This window comes from Amblyomma americanum, chromosome 1 (genome assembly GCF_052857255.1).
Source record: "Amblyomma americanum isolate KBUSLIRL-KWMA chromosome 1, ASM5285725v1, whole genome shotgun sequence".
Classification (NCBI taxonomy): Eukaryota; Metazoa; Arthropoda; class Arachnida; order Ixodida; family Ixodidae; genus Amblyomma; species Amblyomma americanum.
In genome coordinates this window covers 546,718,297-546,742,178 of record NC_135497.1, presented here as the reverse complement: position 1 = coordinate 546,742,178, position 23,882 = coordinate 546,718,297, and the positions used below count along the sequence as shown (strand labels likewise).

General features: G+C 47.8%; 1 pseudogene; it reads right to left on the bottom strand.

The window, feature by feature from the left end:
• Positions 1-20,278: 20,278 nt before the first annotated feature.
• LOC144129499 (uncharacterized) lies at positions 20,279-21,182 on the bottom strand (annotated as a pseudogene).
• Between the last annotated feature and the right edge of the window lie 2,700 nt (positions 21,183-23,882).

Below are 23,882 nucleotides of genomic sequence, written 5' to 3'. Positions count from 1 at the left end.
AAAGAAGAAAAGACGAGGGGCCGTATTGGAGGGCCCCGGAATAATTTAGACCACCTGGGAATCTTTAAAGTGCACTGACATCGCACGGCACACGGGCGCCTTTGCGTTTCGCCTCCATCGAAACGCGGCCGAGGCGGACGGGTTCTAACCCGGGTACTACGGATCAGTAGCCGAGTGCCCTTGTTCAAAATTCGGGTCTCCATGCCAAATGTGGGCATGTAGCATGTCAGGGTATGCCGAAATCACATCCCCAGCCTTATGGGTGATTGCAGCGGCTGCAAAATCAGCTGTAAAGCGATTTGGCAAATTGAGTCACGTACTATTGTAAATGGAAATTGGTTTTCGGGGAAAGGAAATAGCGCAGTATCTGTGACATCTCGTCGGACACTAGAACTGCGCCGTAGGGGAAGGGATAAAGGAGGGACTGAGAGAAGAAAGGAAGAAAGAGGTGCCGTAGTGGAGGGCTCCGGAATAATTTCGACCACCTGGGGATCTTTAACGTGCACTGACATCGCACAGCACACGGGCGCCTTAGCGTTTCGCCTCCATCTTAACGCTGCCGCCGCGGTAGGGTTCGAGCCCGTGTACTCCGGATCAGTAGCCGAGCGCCCTAACCACTGAGCCACCGCGGCGGGTAGAACTTATTCAAACTATGAAATAACTTGCCCAAACTATATTACTGCTTAAAAACTACCAACACCAAACGCAAGAGACTGATTGAGAGAGTAAAAAATGGGAGAGGGAGCGGCTGCATGAGCACTTGGCTCGCAAGGCTGACCACCAGGCGTTGCGCTCCCACTTCAGTTCACTTTCCCTCCATGACCAACGGCAAGGAAGTTGATCTAGACTCTAAAGTGTTTGCCGCGCTAGTCCGCGCAGATAGATATTACTATAACATCACCGCACGCCATCACGCGGCGTGATCACGCGTGGGGGCAGGCGACTCTCTTTTTATATCTAGGCTTCAAGGCTATCGCTATCGTCTCCTTCCTGAGTTCGTTTTTTTCTTCATGGTGGCACCTACGGTAGGACACCCTACCTATAGTGAACTAGTACATATTCTAGTGGCACAAAGGTCTCTACTCAGGGGGCCCGTTTTCGCATGGATGCCTCGAGTTGGAGCCACTGCAATTTTTCCTACTGCTGTGGCACGGTGGCCTGTAGTTTCTGGGCCTTTCCGCAAGCAGTAATTCAAGATATCGAAATAATCAGTGCTGCTGTCGAAACAATTCGACCTTCTGCGTGCGACTATTCATTAGTTTTACATTTCTGGTAGCGATATGTAACAGGCAAAGGCGGGCTAGTTGGTGGTTATCAATGGAGTGCATAACGCGACCGCACAATACGACGAGGGACGAAAAGATGAAAGCACAGGATGAAACGCGGAAATTCAACTGGGGTTTACTACAAGGAAAACCACATTTATTCAACATTCGTAATCACACCTAATATACATCACACCCCATCATGTTACACTGGCACGCGGGCGCGCGTGGCACAAGTTAGCATCTAGATAGGTGAATTCCTTCTTGAATAATGATACATAAGTGGTGCTAATGCAACGTTCATTTTCTTTGGTGATACGGTAGGCTTAAAAAATTTCCCTGCTAAGCTGGGTCAGTAACTTTTTCGGGACAATTGTGTCGCGGACCTGGGCGTGCAGTTACGGCAATGGCCACAATGTTTCGCCAGTTCACCGTCCCCGCCAATGATTCAACGGCTGCGCGGTGCTCCTGAAGTCTAAAATTCAAGCAACGTCCAGTTTGCCTTATGTAACAATTGCCAGATGTGAGGGGTAATTGGTACACCAACCCTGTTTTTCAGGGAACGAACCTGTCTACGTGCTTAGTGCGGCACTCATTCTTTTTTCCATTTCCCTGCACCATATTACACATGCCCGAATTCCCTTGCCAAGGAAGCTCGATGCCCACCGAAGCAATGCCCAAGTGAAGAACCGTAACGCCGGAGACCCATGATTATGCCGTACTTCCACCAGATTTACCATCGCCTCAAAAAAGTGGCTGTGAAATGGGACGTCCCGGGGGTCTTCACGGCGAAAAGGCTTTTGGGCATGTGCAATATGGTGCCGGGAAATGGAAAAAAGAATGGATGTCGCACTAAGCACGTAGAGAGGTTCGTACTCTACAAAACAGGGGTGGTGTACCAAATACCCCCACATGTGGGAATTTTTACATAGGGCAAACTGGACGATGCTTAAGTGTTAGACTTCAGCAGCACCACGCAGCCGTTGAATCATTGGCGGGGGGCGGTGAACTGGCGAAACATTGTCGCCATTGCCGTAACTGCACGCCCAGGTTCCGCGACACAACTGTCTCGAAAAAGTTACCGACGCAGCTTAGCAGAGAAATTTCTGAAGCCTACTGTGTCAAAAAAGAAAATGAACGTTGAATTAGCACCACTTCTGTATTATTATCCAAGAAGGAATTCAACTATCTAGATGCCAACTTGCGCCATGCGCGCCCTCATGCCAGTGTAACGTGATGGTATCTGATTTCTATCAGGTGTGATTACGAAAGTTGTATAAATGTGGTTTTCCTTGCATTAAACCTCAGTTGAATTCCCGAATTTTGTACTCTGCTTTCTTCTCTTCGTCCCTCGTCGTTTTGCGCGGTTGCAATATGCACTCCATTGGTAGTAACATTCCGGTCATCATCATCATCATCATAATCAGCCTTACTAAACCCACTTTAGGGCAAAGGCCTCTCCCATGTCTCTCCAATTAACCCTGTCCTTTGCCACCTGCATCCACCCTCTGGCTGCGAGATTCTTAATCTCATCCGCCCAACTAACCTTCTGCCGCCCCCTGCTACGCTAACTTTCTCTTGGAATCCAATCCGTTACCCTTAATGACCAGTGGTTATCTTGCCTTCGCATTACATGCCCTGCCCAAGCCCATTTCTTTCTCTTGATTTCGACTAGGATGTCATTAACCCGTGTTTTTTCCCTCACCCACTCTGCCCACTTACGGTCTCTTAACGTTACACCTATCATTTTGCTTTCCATGGCTCACTGCGTTGTCCTTAACTTAAGCTGAACTCTATTCGTTAGCCTCCACGTTTCTGCCCCGTAGGTGAGTACCGGTAAAATACAGGTGTTGTACACTTTTCTCTTGAGGAATATTGGTAAACTGCTATTCATGATCTGAGAGAACCTGCGATATGCGCTCCACCCCATTCTTATCCTTCTAGTTATCTCCCTCTCATGATCTGGATTTGCTGTCAGTACCTGCCCTAAGTAGACGTATTCTTTTACAACTTCCAGGCTCTCGCTGCCAATTGTGAACTCTTGTTCCTTTGCTAGGCTGTTGAACATTACCTTGATTTTCTCCATGTTAATTTTTAGACCCAGCATTCTGCTATGCCCGTCTAACTCATTGATCATGATTTGCAGCTCACGTCCTGAGTGACTCAGCAAGGCAATGTCATCAATGAATCGCAGAATATTTAGGTATTCTTCATTTATTATTATTCCCAACTGTTCCCAATTAATGCCTCGAAATACCTCCTGTAAACAGGCGATGAACAGCTTTGGCGAGATCGTGTCTCTTTGCCTGGCGCCCTTCCTTATTGGAATTTTATTGCTGACTTTATGGAGGACAATAGTAGCTGTGCAGTTGCTATATATATCTTCCAATATTTTGACATAAGGCTTTTCAACCCCCTGATTACGAAATGCCTGTATGACTGCTGAGGTTTCCACTGAGTCGAATGCTTTCTTGTAATCAATGAAGGCTATATATAGAGGTTGGTTATATTGTGCGCATTTCTCTATCACCTGATTGATAGTGTGAATATGACAGTCTAAGGTTGCCTTGACTCTATTCGCGATTACTTTAGTAAATACGTTGCAGGCAGCGGAGAGTAAGCTGATCGGTCTGTAATTTCTCAAGTCTTTGGCGTCTTCCTTCTTATGAATTAAGATAATGTTTGCATTCTTCCAAGCTTCTGGTAGAGTCGCGGTCATAAAGCATTGTGTATACAGGCTGGCTAGTTCTTCTAGCGCGATGCCCCCTCCATCCTTCAACAGATCTGCTGTTACCTCATCCTCCCCAGCTGCTTTTCCCCTTTCCGTTGCTCCTAAGGCTTTCTTTACTTCATCTTTCGTTACTGGCGGGATGACGCATTGCTGTGCACTACTGTCTTTCTCATTAACGCTCTGATTACATTGGCTACTGTAAAGGTCTGTGTAAAAATCTTCGGCTACTTTAACTATCTTATCTATATTCCTAAGTATATAGTCATGCTTGTCTCTTAACGCATACATCTGGTTTTCACCTATGCCTAGTTTCCTCTTCACCGCTTTTATGCTACCTTCGTTCTTTAGAGCATGCTCGATTCTCTCCATATTAAACTTCCTTATGTCGGATACTTTGCGCTTATTTATTAACTTCGGTAGCTCTGTCAGTTCTATTCTGTCGGTAAGGTTAGGCGCCCTCACGCTTTGGCGCTTCTTAATCACATCTTTTGTCACCTGAGATAGCTTTCCGGTATCCTGTCGAACTGCCCTACCGCCTACTTCTACCGCACACTCCGTAATGATGGCTGTCAGATTATCGTTCATTATATGAACATCAAGATCGTCTTCCTCAGTTAAAGCCGAATATCTGTTTTGCAGCGCTATCCTAAACTCCTGTGCTTTCCCTCTTACGGCTAACTCATTAATGGACTTCCTCTTCACTAGCTTCTTGCGTTCCCCCTAAGCTAATTCGAGACCTTACCATTCTGTGGTCGCTAAAGCGCACCTTTCCAAGGCCGGCCACATCCTGAACGATGCCAGGTTGAGCGCATAATATGAAGTCGATTTCATTTTTATTCTCACCACTGGGGCTCTTCCAGGTCCACTTCCTGTTTTCTCGTTTGTGGAAGAAGGTATTCAAGGTCCGTAAATTATTTCTATCTGCGAATTCGACTAATACCTCTCCCCTGCTATTTCTAGAACCTATCCCGTAGTCACCTCCCGCGTGGTCGTCAGCCTTCTTCTTGCCCACCTTCGCATTGAAGTCGCCCATCGGCACAATGTACTGTGATTTTGCTTTATTCATTGCCGATTCTACGTCCTCATAGAAACTTTCAACAGTCTGGTCATCATGGCTGGATGTGGGCACGTAGGCCTGCACCACTTTCAGCTTGTACCTCCTATTCAGCCTAATTATTATAGCTGCTACCCTCTCGTTAATACTATAGAGCTGCTCTACGTTGCCAACTATGTCCTGATTAATGAGGAATCCCACATCTAGTTATCGTCTATCCTCTAATCCGCGATAGCACAGTGTGCGTCCGTCCTTTAGTACTGTATACGCCTCACCTGTCCTCCTCACTTTAACAAGCCCTATGATATTGCCGCATGCAAGAAGGCGCCAAAGATGAAGACTTGGTCTACGAGCGTGAGCCAAGAAGAAGAAGCTGAAGTGCGCAGGGACTTTTTCTGGTTAACCAGTAAACCGCTTTACCTTCAGCTCTCCTCGGTGTTCTACCGAGTCCTGACACTGGTGGAGGTGCTGGGATTGCACAGGACTCCTTCCGGCAGTCCACAGCGAGTCCCGGACATCGGCACGCCTGTCCATCGCGCTACCCGCCGACGTCTAGGCGTTTCCCCGGAGTACAACCATCTACCGGGCGACTCTTCAAACGTCAATGTTCGCCGGGTCTTCCAAGCCATGGCACCTCCCACCCCTACGTCGGTGACTCTTCACAACACCAAGGTACCGGAGTGCTTCCGCGGGAACGCGTTTGAAGATGTGGTAGACTGGCTCGACCAGTTTGAACGAGTGGCCAAGTTCAACCAGTGGAGCGCGGACCAGAAGCTTTGCAATGTTTATTTTTCACTTCAGGATACTGCTAGAACTTGGTATGAAAACCACGAGGCCAGCTTGTCCACATGGAATGACTTCCGCCGCCAGCTGGTGGACACTTTTGCCACTACTGATCGACGAGAGAATGCGCTGCGCCTGCTTGAAGTGCGCGTCCAGAAGAAAAATGAAAGCGTAGCTATGTTTGCGGAAGACACGGCTCGACTTTTTCGCCGTGCCGACCCCGATATGACTGAGCAAAGGAAGCTACGACATCTGATGCATGGCGTCAAGGAGCAGGTGTTTGCCGGCTTGGTGCGCAACCCGCCTCAAACCGTCAGTGAGTTCGTAAAGGACGCTACAGCTATAGAGCGAGCCCTCCAAGAACGGTGCCGCCAGTACGACCGACCCTTCACCGGTGTTCCACCGACTGCGGCGGCACTCACTGCAACCGATAGGAACACTCTTCGAGACCTCATTCGAGAAATTGTCCTTGAGGAGCTGCAGCGAATTACTGCTACGAGCGTTCAGTCACCAGAGGCCGTCGCAGCAGCCGTTAGGAAAGAGCTCCGGCATGCTCTGTCACCGTCTGTACCATACCACGAGTCTCATCTAGTTGACAGTGCGGCAGCTGTTTGTGAACCATACCACGTGCCCCAACCCAACAGCAACACGGCCGTCAACACGGCGCCTTACTATGAGCCGGAGCCGCAACCCGCGAGCTATGCGGAAGTCCATCGTCGTCCGCCGCCAGACCACGCCCCACCGAGCTCAGCGAGCCGTCAGCAGACGCGGTTCTTCCAGGAGCCTCAGTGGGCACGTCCCGGCCGCGCTCAGCCGCGCCGAACTGACCTGTGGCGCTCTTCTGACAGCCGACCACTCTGCTTCTTCTGCGGACAACCTGGCCATGTGTATCGGTACTGCCGCTACCGCCATGAGGGGCAGGCCTTTCCGCCTGGTTCTGCTCGACGCCATTTAGACGCTGGCCGTGCCCAACTCGAGGATCCGCCGCTCAGCAGGGAAGCCGACTCACCGGGCTTCGGCCGCCGCTTCCCATCTCCACGGCGTTATTCTTCACCGACGCGTCGTAGCGATGCTGACCTTAGCGGACGCGGACCCCGAGCCCTCGCCGGGGAAACTAACCGCCGCGACCTCGTGAGGGGAGGTTGCAACCAGTCGAAAAGTTTAAAAGCCCTCACTACCGCCGCAACTGCCGACCGCAACCCATGACTGTGATGCCTCTGTTCACATTGACGCTGCTGCACTACCACCGAAAATGCCGCCTACATTAGCGCCGAACATGCCGAACCAGATAAGCAGCCCCGACGATGAAAATGACAGCGCCGACCTTACCGCACTTCCGCCGCAAATGCCGAGAGAGACGAGCAACCCAGACGACGTTGTTAGCGCTGACCTCGCCGTTTGCATTGATGGGCTGGAGTTACACGCACTGGTGGATACCGGGGTGGATTTTTCAATCATAGTCAAAAACTGGCTGACAAGCTGCGCAAAGTAAAAACCGAATGGACTGAGCCAGTAATAAGAAGTGCTGGGAGTCAGCTACTGGCACCGACTGGGAAGTGCACTGCCCGCATAGGAATTGGAAACTCAGTGTTCGTTGGCAGCTTCGTTATCCTCTCAGACTGTTACAAAGACCTCATCTTGGGCATGGACTTTCTGCGCCTTCATGGGGCTGTGATCAGCTTTCGGGACAACGTCGCTGCCTTCACCAAAAATCATGGAGACCTTCGTTATGCGCAAGTACCACTGATGCCCTTACGAGTTGCCAATGAGGGGGTGACATTACCTCCGCGATCGTGCTCTCTTGTTGAAGTGAAGTGCGACGTGGCGCATACCAGCGGGCCGTCACCCTAATACTCAGCCGAGGTGTTTCTATAGATCGAGGACTAGTGAGTTTGACCAATGGGCATGCCGAAGTGCTGCTGACAAACTTCAGCGACGAGCGTCGGCAAATTCCGAAAGGCACAACTGTGGCCTTCTTCGCTAGCGTCCCAAGTGACCAAGACTATTTCGTGCTGCAACTGGAAGGATCAGTGAGCAAGGCACCCGCACCCATAGTCGATGTGAGCCCAAATCTGTCGTCTTCAGAACGCGAACGTCTTTTGGATCTCATAGATCACTTTCGAGACTTTTGCTTCAGAATCGCGGGTTGGCCAAACACCTTTGACCAAACATCGCATTATCACGGATGACGCGATTCGCCCGATTCGACAAAATCCTTACCGTGTGGCTCCGAAAGACCGCGAGGCTATTCAGCGTTAGGTGGCCGAAATGCTTCGAGAAGACGTTATCCAGTCGTCACAGAGTCCCTGGGCTTCCCCCGTGGTACTTGTTAAAAAAAGGATGGCAGCTTACGATTTTGGATTGACTACCGCAAGCTCAATCAAGTGACCAAAAAAGACGTGTACCCCCTCCCTCGCATCGATGATTCCCTTGATCGGCTACGAAATGCACGTTACTTCTCTTCAATGGATTTGAAAAGTGGATATTGGCAAATTGAACTAGATGAGAGGAATCGGGAGAAGACAGCATTCATCACTCCTGACGGATTGTATGAGTTTAAGGTTCTTCCATTCGGTTTATGCTCGGCACCAGCAACATTTCAGAGGCTGATGGACACGGTGCTCTCAGGACTCAAGTGGCAAACATGCCTGGTGTATCTTGACGACGTGATCGTGTTTTCGGCAACCTTCGAGGAGCATCTACGCCGTTTGGTAGCTGTTTTTCAGGCCATACGATCTGCGCGCCTCACACTAAAACCCGAGAAGTGCCACTTTGGTTACGAGGAGCTGCAATTCTTAGGACACGTTGTTAGCTAAGAAGGTGTCCGGCCCGATCCCGAAAAGCTCTCCGCAGTCGCCAAGTTCCCAACACCTACGGACAAAAAGACGCTTAGGCGCTTCCTGGGGCTTTGCGCCTATTACCGTCGATTTATTGCTGGCTTCTCACGAATTGCCTGGCCTTTAACTTTACTGACACGCGACAACGCTGTCTTTCGCTGGGGTGAAGAAGAGCACCAAGCTTTTAATGAACTCCGGAGACGCCTACTGACGCCACCTGTCCTGGCGAACTTTGATGACGACGCCCCTACCCTGCTTCATACCGTTGCAAGCAATGTGGGTTTAGGTGCTGTATTGGTGCAGCGCCAGGATGGTGTGGAAAAAGTGATTGCTTATGCCAACAGGACTCTGTCTAAAGCTGAAGCGAACTACTCGGCCACAGAAAAAGAATGTCTTGAAGTTGTATGGGCGGTTATGAAATTTCGCCCTTACTTGTACGCTCGCCCTTTTCAAGTCGTTAGCGACCATCACTCTCTCTGTTGGCTGACGAACTTAAGGGACCCTTCAGGGAGACTAGCGCGTTGGAGCCTTCGGTTACAAGAGTTCGGCATGACGGTTTTTTACAAATCCGGAAAGAAGCATGCGGATGCTGACTGCCTTTCGCGAGCACCAGTCGGACCCTCCACAATGACCGATGAAGACACTGCTTTTTTAGGAGTCATAGATGACGCAACTCTTGCCCAACAGCAGAGAGAGGACCAGGAATTGCTCCCTCTTATTGGTTTCTTGGAGAAGCGAAGTACGGATGTGCCTAAGATTTTCGCCCGCAGCCTCTCGTCATTCTTTCTTCGCAACGACGTAATTTACAAGAAGAACTTCCGTCCTGGGGGGAACAGTCATCCACTCGTCGTCCCAACAGCTCTTCGCACGGAAGTCTTGCAAGCGTGTCACGACGAGCCAACCGCCGGCCACCTAGGCTACACCCGCACGTTGGCTAGAGTACAGCGCTGATACTACTGGCCGAAACTACCGGCGACAGTGAAGCACTCTACGGACGTGCGTAGACTGCCAACGTCGTAAATCACCCCCTGAAAAACCAGCCGGTCTACTCTACCCTCTTCAAGTGCCAAAGACACCTTTCAAGCAAATTGGCGTGGACCTCCTGGGACCATTTCCGACGTCTACTGCCGGGAATAAATGGATAATTGTCGCCACCAATTATCTAACTCGCTACGCGGAGACAGAGGCTCTGCCCAGGGGTACCGCCACCGAAGCAGCTCGGTTCTTCGTTGAGAACATTGTCCTCAGGCATGGCGCTCCGGCACTCATTATAGCTAACCGAGGGACTGCCTTTACGGCCGAGCTTTTGGAAACCGTTCTCCGCCTCAGCGGTACCAGTCATCGTAAAGCGACGGCCTATCACCCCCAAACCAATGGATTGACGGAACGCCTCAATAAGACAATCGCAGACATGCTCTATATGTACGTGGACGTAGACCACAAGAATTGGGACGAAATTCTTCCCTACGTCACGTTCGCCTACAATACGGCACAAGACACCACTCGCATGACGCCTTTCAGCCTTCTTCATGGCCGACCAGTGACAACTGGCTAGATGCCATGCTGCTCCCGAATGCCGACGGCGACGATGTCGATCAGGACGCCGAGGAATTCGCACAGCCCGCAGAGGAAGCTCGCTAACTAGCGCATGTGCGCATCAGAACTCAGCAGGAGGCTGACGCACGACGCTACAATCTTCGCCACAGACATGTCATGTATGAACCTGGCGACAAAGTGTGGGTCTGGACGCCTATTCGCCGTCGTGAACTCTCCGAAAAATTATTGCGGCGGCATTTCGGGCCCTATGTTGTGCTGCGACGTTTAACCGACGTCACGTATGAGGTGGTGCTGGACGGGTCATCGACATCCAAGCGACGCCAGCAACAAGTCGACGTCGTCCATGTTGTACGTATGAAGCCGTACTACTCGGACCGATCTTGACCTCCTACTTCCTTTTGTTACCATCGAGACGATGCTTCCTGAGGAGGGGGGCAAATGCCGCATGCAAGAAGATGCCAAAGATGAAGACTTGGTCTACGAGCGCGAGGCAAGAAGAAGGGACTTTTTTCTGGTTAACCAGTAAACCGTTTTACCTTCAGCTCTCCTCGGGGTTCTATCGAGTCCTGACAATATTCCGTTTAATTCCCGCTAGTTCCTCGAACAGCACTGCTAGGCTAGCCTTACTAGATAAACTTGGAGCGTTAAACGTTGCCAGGTCCAGATTCCAATGGCGGACTGTCCGCAGTGAGAAATTCTTAGCACCCTCCGCTGCGTCAAAGGTCTGACCGCCGCCTTGGCCAGTTGCTCTGCAGCCGCTGGAGACTGACGGCCGAGGGTTAATTGGTTTGTTTATAGAAGGTTGTGGCCAAGTACTACACCAGGGTGGCGAAGTCCTGTCCTGGTGAGGGAGTGCGTTGTCGGTTCTGGTCACCGAGATCAGGCCGCACTCCAGGCCTCGTTATGCAATTCCATCGACAAGCGGTTTTTTCTTTTTTAAACCCGGTGGAGATTTGAGCAGCATCAAGATTTGAACCCCGTCCTCTTGCACGCGAGGCGGACGCTCTACCTCTACGCCATCGCTGCCTCATTTCCGGTAAATCAGTCTAAGCCCGTACATCACGCTACGGTATGTTCAACCGCGTGTCGCATCGCCGGCTGGGGGTAGAAAGAAGTGAATTCACCTTTCCGCTTCAATAAAAATTATTTATTTACATTGGGCTGACAGTTTACATGCTGTTTATAGGCATAGACATAGAATACGGGTCTAATGCTGCGATACCTTGATAACGTCGCCACAAAAACCAGTAAACTTGCTTGATGGGCAGATGGTTCATTTCAGCTGAGTCGAACTGCATATAATATAAGCGTTCCACCACCTTTCACTCCAAACAGATTGACTTAAACTGACGCAGAAAACTTGAAACGATGCTTTCTGCAATTTCTATACAGGATGCTCAAAATTAAGGTTAATATATTTCTTAAGAACCGGCACTGAATGGTGCGTGAAAACCAGCTCTGCATCTAAGTTATGCTATCAGGCGTGGCAGAAAGGTAAGGTGGTAAGGCATCTTATTAACTCAGGTATATTCACGAACTTTTTAGCCACTGCGGCTAGCGTGAATCTTTATATTGGAAATATGGAGAGGGTTGCATTTCTGCACTATTCTATTTGATAGGATTCTCCTAGAGCACGCGTGTTGCGCGATATTTTCCCCCATAAAGTTTCCAATGATTTCGCATAATTACGCTTGCTAGGTGGCGACAGCCGACGCTGAACTCCTCCCTAGTGTGACGCAGCTGTTGTGTCCGGAGTTACTTCCTTTTCGGTCGCCGAGTGGTAAAGGGTGACGATATATCAGTGGGTGTTTGCAGCGCACACGAAACACGGACGGACGGAAAAGGGAACGAAACACAGCATGAAAAACCAACTAGCTCAAGAAAAGACGAGATATATCAGCTACACCGGGCGCTGTACGCCGTTGGCAGACGAAACGTCGCGTCACGCCGCCAGGAGTGCCGCGCCGATCCTTTCTACATGCGCAGTTAGACGGATGAAGTTGAATATGTGGACGCAAATATCTAGAAATACACGTGCGCTAGAATTCATCAAAATACTTCTAGATTGCAATGTAAACATTCCCGTTTACTAAAGTCACTAAAAAGTTCATTAATCGATTTTGGTTAATTAGGTGCCTTACGGTGGCAAATATCATCTCACTTGATCTCACCCTGGCCGCGTAACTTATGTGCGGGAGTGGGTTTGACACACCACTGAGTGCAAATATAGTTTAGAGGCCTAAAGCCAAATTATGAAGAAGTGTTCATAATTTGGCTTGAATACACATTTTGAATACACACAGCTCTGTGTATTCAAATTTATGCCTGGTGCTGCGGCCAGTCTGTCTTCTAAATGTGGGGCATCAGGTAAATTTTGCGCCTTTTACTGCGGAAGCAGTGCTAGCGTCACGCCCCCCTCCCGGCAATATTTTCTGTCGCATGTGTGAAGTCTCAGCATAGAGTAAAGACATTCATATGAGTGAAAACATCTAAGTAATAATCGACGGTAAACCCAACTCATTTCGCATAGTTGTCGCATCAGATGTCCGACCGTTCCCGTAATTTTTTACATGCAGTTCAATAAAATGCAGCGCGCTACACATGGTACTCCCAACAAATCAAGGAGACAAAGAAAGAGCTGAAGTCGGGTTTATTCAAAGTGCACTAAGCCGTGTTTAGCACCGGCACAATTTATGGTGCTGTGCACCTTCATGACGTTTCGTACCAGCCTGGTTTACGCTTTTTGTGACATAAAAGGCTGCAAACCTCGCTCCATTTTGCTCACAGCGTTCCTGGCATCCAAAAATCTATCTCCTTATTTGTCTTAACGTTGCACAGGACATGAACTTCACTGTCAGAATGCACTTCTAACGGGTTAAAGAATTCATTAAAAACAGTTGCTTATCCGTGCCCCGTGATGCCCAGCTGGCGTGCCGCCGCATCGCAGTGACTCTAGTTTGAAAGGAAGCAGCAGCATCACTAGCGACTTTACAGAGCGTAACGGGCCGCCGGATGCCCAGGTCCTCCCTGTCGTGCCACTACAATATATTCTGTTGCCAAATGTCGGCGAGCAAGAGCAGCTAGATGGCAATGTGAAAGTAGCTTGAAGTAGCTAAAAAAATCCAGCAAGTAGCTAAATGTTGCTAAATTTTTCACGTGCGTATTTTTTACATATTTTGGTAATATAACGCATTTATTGGCAGCTGTATTATATGGAAAGATTAAACACAGCTCTCATGTCATGTTTTCTTGCAGCCAACTACACAGAACATCTATGAAGGAATAGTAATTGTGCTCTCGGTTTGATTCCGATAATTTAGGACAAGCGTAGTTTCCGCAAAGCGTCAAGGCTTGCGCGCTCACACAAGGTCAGCTGCGAATGCATCATTGGTCTGTAAACATGCAAAAAATTAAGCCGAAATTCTTAAAAAATGTAGAACTGTAAAAATTGAAAGAAACAAAAAATTACCTCGTTGACACTAAGAACTTCTTTAAAAAATATATGAGTTTTGGTGCATATTGTGTTGCCCTGCGCCAAACATTTATATATTGAATTTTGTTGCCATGTTTGAAAATCACATTTAATTACCCTGCAGTGGAATGGAGGATGGCCAGTGGTCTGGTTGATTCATCAGATATAAAAATTACACTGCTAAAAAGACCTTAAACAATAGGCTGACTTTAACTAACGTCAACTCCAGACTGATGAACACGAAATTATCACAAAAACACTCGAAAGTTTTCTGGATGTTGATTTTATTAACAAAACAATTAGCAGTGGTTAGAGAGCGAAATTTGGAAATAACAGCGCACCTTTAGACACGGACAGAGGCAGATATAACGACACAGCGCTGTGTCGTTATATCTGCCTCTGTCCGTGTCTAAACGTGCGCTGTTTTTTCCAAATATGAGCTACCAACTAGCCCGTTTGACCACCCTTGCAAGAGAGCGAAAGCTCTGGTGTATTGGGAAACTAGACGCAGCTTAGCGTCTGTAACGTTGAGTGCGTTCCGGACAACTGTGAGCACCGGAACTCGTCGAAGCGACTGCGTTTTCATTCCCGTCCATGTCGCCGCCGTCTGTGGCGAAAGCAGCCTCGGAAGGCGCCTTTTCAACGCGCCGATTGATATCATGCTAAGTCACGTGACTTACATTGCCTCATACCGTATATGACGCTATCCGTGCACCCACTGTTATTCTTAGATTTCGATAAATTCTTTTGAAAGTTAGGCTGAAGGTCAGGTCACGTGTTTAGCACTTGTAGTTACCCGTTGCTATAGCGGCTTACATATCAACTGATTAATTACGGTAATTATTATCTAATTAGTGTTCCTTTATTAGGCTAAACTTCCTCTTTCTAGTGATGCACTAGATGTAGACATTCTTATGTTTACTACTAATTATGCTCATTACTATACAGTGATGTCATCATGGTTAACCGCACTAACTAGTACACCCCTATATACTATCTTAGTCTGGTGATCCAGCGGAGCTACGCCGCGGCGAAGCGGGGAGCTCAGTGCAGCAACCTGTTTCTATAGACCAGATCCAGTTGCAAGGGACGCCGTTGCTAGCGCCGGCAACACGCGGCGAAACATTGGTTCGGACGAGCGTAGTAGGGCTTTCGCTCTGAAAACTTTTGATGAAACTATATACATGCAGATATGTGAAAGCCGTGATCACCCGGCAGAAAGGTTCACCAGAGTACGATCGTTAAGAACATTGATTTAAACAAAACCCAAAAGACTTAGTGAAGAAAGCATCAAAAACACATATTTCACTGCGTCACGTATCGATGAGCGAAACACAATAAAACAGAAAAACAAAGCAGAGTGCAGTGTTCCGCACGAAGCAAACAAAACGGGGACGTAGCCGAAGGCCGCGCAGTTCGTGCGGAGTGCAAAACTTCTCGGTCCACATAAATTGCAAGACGCCATCAGGTTTCAACATATCTAAACGAAATTGCACATTTTCAATGAGCGAAACAATCTAGAATAGCATTTGACATACATAACGCAGATATCAGATTTTAGCGTACTTCTAAGAGTACAATCAACCACAGTGGCGAACAAGAAAAAGCAATATATTGCATAACCATAACCCATAACATAAGGCAAGGCCGAGTGATAAAAATCTACTTGCGTACTTGAGAAGACCAAAACAATTATACCGGATAAGTACAATATATATACAGCACAATAAACAGGAAACTTACAATAAGCATTATAATTTTGAACAAACATAGGCAGGGCTTAGCCTCTAAATTCATAATTATACAGCCTCACAGGCAGTACAAATGTTCAGAAAGCTATGACAGTGCATAAAGGCAATCAATCCTGCGGTGCACAGAATTCTTGAATATCTGCAGCTTGCAGAGAAAGCATCATCCTCTGCCGTTGAGTACGCATCGTGCCGATTTTTGCTACCAAGTGACTTGGCGAACTGTATTCATGGCCCTTTCTTTTTGTGCCTCCGAAGCCCGTCCCGTACATTTATTGTGTATTAGTGTTCCACCCATTTATTGTGCACATTTAGTGCATTTAATGCAGTCCGTCTCCAGTTTTTTTCTGTGATTTTTCGTGTATACTGCGTTATGCCATCCCCCGTCATACGGCGATGGATCTGAACTCTCCTGGGCATCCGAATAGCCTGGAGGCCTCCTCCTCGAGCTTGTCGAGGAAACGGTGCAGCCGTCCGAGTGACCGCAACAGCGATGTCACCAGCGAGTACTTCAGCGAGGCCAGAAGTGAGGACGGCTTTGAGACTTACCTCAGCCGGAAGACAAAGAGAAGACTTCTAAGAGCCGGATCGTCATCCAGTGAGTTCACTATAAAAACAAGTGGCAACACACCACCACACACTCCTCGTCCTTCCTGTGCAGCCAACCGACAACATGAGGCGGCTTAACAGGAAAGTCGTCTCTGTAGAATTCGAGGCCCTCTCGGCTAACGAAATCAAAGACGTTCGAGTGAATGCGCGGAAAACACTGTAGCCGTTTACGTCTACCATGCGGCCGCGCTAGAACCACTGCTAGAACCATAACTCAGCTCGGCGGCTTATCAGTACGTACTGTTATTGAGTCCTCCTCCGCGTAATCTATGATGTCGACGCGGCTATCACGCGAGATTATTTCCCCAACTTCGTGAGGCCGGCAAACGAAAGCATCGTAATTCTACGGGTATCACGTCTGGGCAATTCCCGTTGTGTGAAGATTTTGTTCCAAGGCGGCAGATTTTCATCTTATGTTAAGATGGGGCATTTCCGTCATGCCGTGTGGCCATATATTCCAAAACCCCTGCAATTCCACAAATGTTTGAAACTGAATCATGTGAGCGGGGTCTGCGACAACACGAGGGTGTGCTCTCATGGTGCCGGAGCTCACAGCGCTGAGTCCTGTAATGCACAAGTGCTTAAGTGTTCCAACTGCAACGGGCCTCATGACGCCTCATCTAAGAACTGCCCGCGCATAAAAAATGAGCGTGCTGTTCTAAAGCAAATGGTTCGGGACATTTCTACGCACCATGAAGCTGCCGCGACTGTTCGGAAAAGGCGCTCTCGCCGCAGGAAGAACTTAAAGTCTATTGCAAAAAGCAACCACACCGACACGCCCACGGCACCTCCTTCACAGCCTGCTTCCATGCCACCACGCCCAAGCGTGTCCAGTCAGCGAAATATCGCTAAGGATAATCAGACCTCTTCGTTTGCGTATGCTTGGCCAGCGCTTCCGCCGTTATGTCCTGCTGAGCCTCCTCAGTGGAAGCCCCCATCGCCGAGCTCACTTGTCGTTAAAGAAGGGCTCCCAGAGCAAGATCGCCAAGCCCTCGTGATCCTTAATAATAATAATAATAATAACTTTATTTGCATCACACGTACATGATGCCGGAGGCCAGCAGAAAAAGCTGTCATTAAGGCAGCTTGACAAGGCCGCAGGCCCCCACACTGGCAACTACAGGTAGCGGTCAGCAACCACAAAACAAATGCATGAAAGTGTGAAACCGCAAACAAAAGCTATACATTGAAAAAGGAAGTTTCCACGAAAACCTGACTGCAACAAGAGGGCACACACTGTCAACAAATCTCATCGCCGGAGATATATAGACAACATAGCAAAATCAAAGTGACGCTTTGAGATAGAATATTGTGAGACTATTTTGTTGTTCTTATCTTTAGTTCGTAAAGTAGTGGCGAAGTTTCTTGAAAGTAATATTTTCGGGTTGTATGTTTTTCTTCTGCAACGTATTTAAAAGCCTTGGTAACCGGTTTTTTAACATTTGTAATCCATATGTTGTCCTACATGTTTCAACTTTCCACCTCTCAAAATTTCGCGTGTTGTATGCTTTAGGATGACTACTTATGTTGGCTATCTGACGCAAGAAACAAGTACCATTTTTTATCTCTTGCTTGTATTGTTTGCACAGACGATAATCAAATCTTCGTAACAGGCATCACGTTATACATGTGAAATAATGGTTCCGAGGGATAGCACATGGGGACACTTGCAACGGCACGTAGAAACTTTTTTTGCAGAATATGAATTTTGTGTATATTGTTTTGCGTCGTAGAGGCCCAAACTAAATGGCAATAATTAAGTCTTGAACAAAACAAGGTATTATACAGCATTATCATTACATTACGCGGTAGTACACTTGCATTTCGATATATGAGGCCGACTACTTGAGAAAGTTTTTTGGTTAAGCAGTTAATATGTGCATCCCAAGATAAGTTCTCATGAAACGTAACACCTAATGTTTTAATCCAAGGCACTATTTCAACTGGGGTTGATTTGAGCAGAACACTGTGGCTAGTTGTTATAGTTTTATTTCTGGGGTGAAATAGAACTGCCTTTGTTTTTTGTATGTTTATTTTTAAAAGGTTTTCTTCAGCCCATTTCTCTAGCTTGGCTAGGCTTTCATTCGCATGGCGAATTAATTGATCAGGATCATTTGCTGAAAAGAATAGACTCGTATCATCTGCGTAAATGACAAATTTTGTGGATGGGGTTACGCTTACTATGTCATTCACGTAGAGATTAAAAAGGAATGGCCCTAAAATACTGCCTTGCGGCACGCCACAGGTAACTGCTAGTGAATCCGAACAAAATCCCTCTATATCTACAATTTGCTTCCTGTTGGTTAAATATGATCGGATTAACGCCGCAGCCACACCCCGAAAGCCATATCTTTCTAGCTTCGTGATCAGTATCTGATGATTTATGAGGTCAAAGGCTCTTGAAAAATCTATAAATATGCCTAATATTACGTTTTCTTGTTCAATGTGGTCTAAAATATACTCTTTTTGGGCAAGAAGTGCCGACTCGGTGCTAACTCCCTTTCGGAATCCATACTGGCAGTCAACTATGAGGTTATGTTTCTCTTCAAATTTCGAAAATCGCTTGAGAATGATTTTTTCGAATGCCTTTGATAGGACAGGTAGTATGGAAACAGGCCTGTAATTCCCCATATCATTCTTATCACCTTTCTTGTACAATACCTTCCCACGTGCAACTTGCATTTGGTGTGGAAATACCGCTTGTTCAAGGCATAAATTGAAAACGTAATTTATGCAGGGAGCAAGGACACAGATGACGTGTTTCAAAGGTTTCACTTGCATGCCATCAACATCAATAGCGCTGCTGTTATTGACTTTTTATTACTTCCGTCACTTCGGCTTCGCTGACAGGATCAAGAAAAACTGAGCCATTATTGTAGTGAACATTGTCGAGATTAATATTCACTGTTATTTGAGCGGCAGTATTTACAATGTGGCTATTGGAGGCATTGGCTAAGGCTTTGCCTGACAGCACGGTACCATTGTATTTTATTTCACGAACTGAGTCATTCTTAACATTATAGTTTAATACTGAGCGCAGGTTTTTCCACAGAGCATGTGTGCGTCCAGAAAGAGAGGTGAATAAGGTGTTAAAATGCTGTTTTCGTGCCCTTTTCAGCTCTTTATCTAAACGATTACGGCAAGTTCTAAACTGCTTCAACGCGTCTGGATCCTTGCTCTTGATAAACCTGCTGAACATTGTATTTTTCTCACGTATTTTCGCTGCCAGGTCGGGTGTTATCCACGGTTTGCGGATTTTTGTGTTTACTTTCAATCGCACAAAAGGGAAACAATCTGCGTATATAGGTTTAAGAATATTAAGCAGTTCTTCGTAAGCTGCGCTAGCATCAGTTTTTTTGTACACACTATCCCATGATGCCAGTGAAACTTTTTCCAGAAATGTGGAAAGATTTTTTTGTGACACACGTTGTATTAAGCTTGCAGGCACGTTTTTCTTTGTGTTGACCTTTTTGGTACAGCACAAAAAAATAGGCAAATGATCACTCAGCTAAGCCACAATAACGCCTGCTCTGATTCTCTCCGGAGTTATATTTGTAACAAAAATATCTATTAATGTTGATGTATTTAGTGTCACTCTTGTTGGGAGATTTATGACATTTGTGAGACCATTCGCCCTCAGCAGAACATCGAGTTTCAGTTTGGAGGAATCATTGCTTAACATGTTTATATTCACGTCGCCACCAAAAATAATGTCAAAGTGAGAATTGTTTACAAATTCAAAAACTTTTTCTAAGTAATCTAAGAACGATGCCACCACCCCATTCGGAGGTCGATAACCAACGGCAAGTACAGTGTTTTGCAATTTCAGTGCCATAAATTCACAGTCACCTGTACTTGTACAGAAAGTTTCGAGTTCACATGGGAAATCATTTTTTACCAAGAGGCACACTCCACCACCGCGACCAGTTGCCCTATTTAAGTAAAACGTCTGGTAGGAAGGTAAACGAAAAACATTCGTATCATCTGTGCTCCATGTTTCTGCGAGCATTATCACATTAAACATGTTATCGTGTTGTTGAAAAAAGAGGCCAAGTTCAGATTCTTTATGCTTTACTGATCGTATGTTAAGGTGAAAGCACTTCAAAGACTTCATATATGCTTGACCTAGGTGACTTTCAAGTTCGTGTGGCAGTACGTAACGTTCACCATCGGCTCCCGCCATAACTATCAGGTCAGTCACCCGTTGAAAATGCTGTGGTTCTTATCTTAGCTTATACAAGTCGCAAAGACTTGAAATAGCCACCGCCGACCCTCCCTCAGCTTTGCGCACGAGGACCCGCCCATTGTGGTGCCACACGAACTTGAATTCATTGACCTTAGCCCAATTTTTCACTGCGAAAAGAAGAGCACGTGTTCGCTTTGTTATGTTTTCTTGCAAATACACATTACCATCCACACTGCTCAGTTTTTTCCTGTTTTGCCACCATTCACCTCGCTTTGCCTCTTTCGCAAAGCGGCAAATTATGCCTGGCGTTTTGTTTTTCCTCGCTGGCAGTCGGTGGATCGCCACAACGTCATCTTGTAGGAGTTCTGGAATTTGGGCCTTAGCTGCTAGCACGTTTATCTTCTCCAGTAAATTTTCGTTCTCTGTGTCCTGAATTCCGTGGAATTCCAGGTTTAGCTTACGGCTTTGCCATTCCAGATTGTCAACCTCGGCTTTCAGTTGCGTGACCTCATCCCGTGCCTCAAGCATTTCCAGTCTGCTCTTCATATCGGCGACAACGCGCTCATTCTTTTCAGTACGTACCAGGAGATGATCATACTGTTCGCTCATTAAGTTAACTGCATCCTCTAGGCCCTCAACTGTTTCTTTCAGGGGTAGCAACAGGTCCAGCTTATCGTTAATGACTCAACCACACGCGTACGTCGTCCTGCGCCTCAGGCACTCCTGCTATATTTACCGACTGTGAGCGAGGCTTAGAACGCCAGCATGTCGTGCATCGCCATGCTTGTTTATACGCTTCACCCTTCGATTTTACTGTGGCATCAGAAATACCAGCACACCTTCCGGTATGGTATCTGTAACCACATTCACTGCATGTTATTGATTTCAAGGGATCGGTACATACATTTTCACACACTTTGCACTGCTCTACTGGAGACATGTCACACCGGGCCAGCAGCAACAGCAGCAAATAGCAAAGGAAAAACAATTTACACAATCGTGCAGTTACTGACCTGCAACAGTACAACAGAAGCGCGATGCTTGAGCGTTGAAGAAGCGTCCCGCTGCCGCTGCTGCCGGTGTGATGGCTGCGTCCTCGATGATCCCTTTTTATAGCCCGCAGGACAACAGGGCCCGTGGCGGCCTCATCCGGCAAAAGACGGACAGTTAGCAGGCGCTCTGATATCTTGCTTGTCAGTGGCTTGCAAAATCTGGCGTAGAACTGTCACGAGCGTGCCGCCACACCACGTCACTCCACGTCACACCAACGGGCCGCCTGCGAAGTGGAAGAAAAGCGTCAAGCGCCTTCCAAGACAAGCGTCGGCGATGTGCTACTGCTGCTACTGCCGAATGCAAATGCGGAGCAATGATTCCCAGTATCGCCGAAGAAACCTCGGTAGTTCGAACGTGGTTGCTGGGGCCAATGGGAGCAGGCTAGGTTTCCCGGATGATACGAGGAGATACGGTCCGCAATCTTCGAAACCGTGCGTCGTTGTCAGCAGGAAATTCTTCAGATGCAGCGCAGCCGCAGTGGAGCCATGCGCCAAAGGTTGAACTCGAACGGAGGCCCAGCCGTAAAACTGCGAAGTGGAAGAAAAGCGTCAAGCGCCTTCCAAGACAAGCGTCGGCGATGTGCTACTGCTGCTACTGCCGAATGCAAATGCCTTAGGACGGTGGTCAACGCCATTTGCCCTCTGATACAGGCCTTGCAATCGCCAATCGCCCGAAGCGTCTAACTGGTGCTGGACTCCCTGCTTCCAGCACTACAAGAACTTTAAAACAGAATGGCTGGCCAGCTTCAAACATTTCGTGAGGAAGTCAGTGACGCTGCAGTCTTCCAGTGGAACGCAAGAGGCCTAAAGTCACGAATCGCAAGTTTTCAGCAATATGTCTTCAACAACCACTTTCCGATATTAAACATCTGTGAGCCTAACTTATCCTAAGCAATCAGGCTTTCCGGGTACGAGTCCTTTCCTCCGACATGCGGGGGGTGCAGCAATGTTCTGGTCTACATACGCACCGACATAAGGTACGTTTGCTGTCCAGTTAAAGCCCACAATGAAAATCAGTACGTGTGTTTCATAGTCAAAAAGGATTCATAGAGTTCACACTGATTGCGGCGTATGTATCTCCTTCCTCTCAATTGGACTGCGTGAGGTTGAAGACAATTACCGAGGCAACCCGGGCTCCTTGATTTATTAGCGTAGATTTCAACGCCCACCACCAACTGTGGGGAAGTCCTACAGTCAACGCCAGAGCGAGGAATCTGGCCTTGTTTGCTTCAGAAAATGAACTTTCCGTAATGAATGACGGCAGCCCGACATACCTGCGAGGCAGTTCATACAGCAGTTGCCAGGATCTGACGCTAGTTTCGCAGTCTCTGCTCCGGCGTGTCCAGTGGTTTTGTGATGTGGAGACCCACGTGAGTGACCACATACCCACCTACCTCAAGATTCCACGTCTTGGGGCATCTGTCCCAGCTAAACACGTGCACATCGATTTGACGGCGTTTAAAACTCGAATGGAAGAAACGTGCAACTAAGCCCTCGTTTCCAGTTTGGAGGACATTATAGCAACAGCATTGAAGGCTGCTAGAGGCTTCCTCACATCAACTAGAATGCGCACCGAATTTGATATCGAATTAGATCGCCTACGTGCTATTCGTCGGCGTGTAGAAAGACGTTACAGGCGGACCAAATGCCTGAGGGACCTCAGAGAGGCCCGTCGCTTGCAGTGGAAAATCAACCGACGAATGGACACGCTGACGGAAGAGCGCTGGAAGTCCTTCTGTCAATCTCTGGATCCTCGAAAGCCCAAGTCCTTCATTTGGCGGACAGTGCGGGGGCTTCGAACGCTTCCACATCAAAGACTGCCTTTCTATGCGTTGGCTCTACACCAAAACCGTCACCAGATTGAAGTTGCAACTGACTTCTGCAGGACGATCGCGGGTGCAGTGACTACCTCGGGTCTCCAGCGTATTCCTCCTGCATCACGGGATTCAGCGATGGATGTTGTCTTTACACGTGAGTAACTTGATGCTTTCATTGCAGAAAGTAAGCGTTCGTCTGCACCAGGTCTAGACGATATTACATATGCTGCGCTTTGCCACCTTGGCCACGACGCGCGTAGAGAGCTACTCAGCCTTTACAACCACTCGTGGCAAGACGGAGTTGTTCCTCCTCAGTGGAAATCCAGTCACATGACGCCACTGCTAAAACTAGAAAAATCCACGCTCGACCTGTCGTCATACAGGCCAGTTGTGTGGGAAAAGTCAGAAAGAATGCTTCTGGTTCGTCTTGAGTGGTACCTTCAGCACAATAACGTGTATCCTAATGCCATGGCGGGTTTCCGACGGGGCCGCTCCACTATGGACAACATCATTCATTTTGTGCCCACAGTACAGCAACAGAAACATCAGAAGCGCATGTGCGCGGCACTTTTTCTTGATATCAAAGGTGCCATACGATAACGTGACATATGAGGCCATCCTCGATGCTCTAGAGGCTGTTGGAATCGGCGGACGGATGTATAAGTGGATCAAAAGCTATCTGACCAAAAGGACGTTCTTTATTATGTGTGAAGATGGCTCCACACCCGCGCATTGCAACTACCAGGGCGTGCCCCTGGGCGGGGTGCTCAG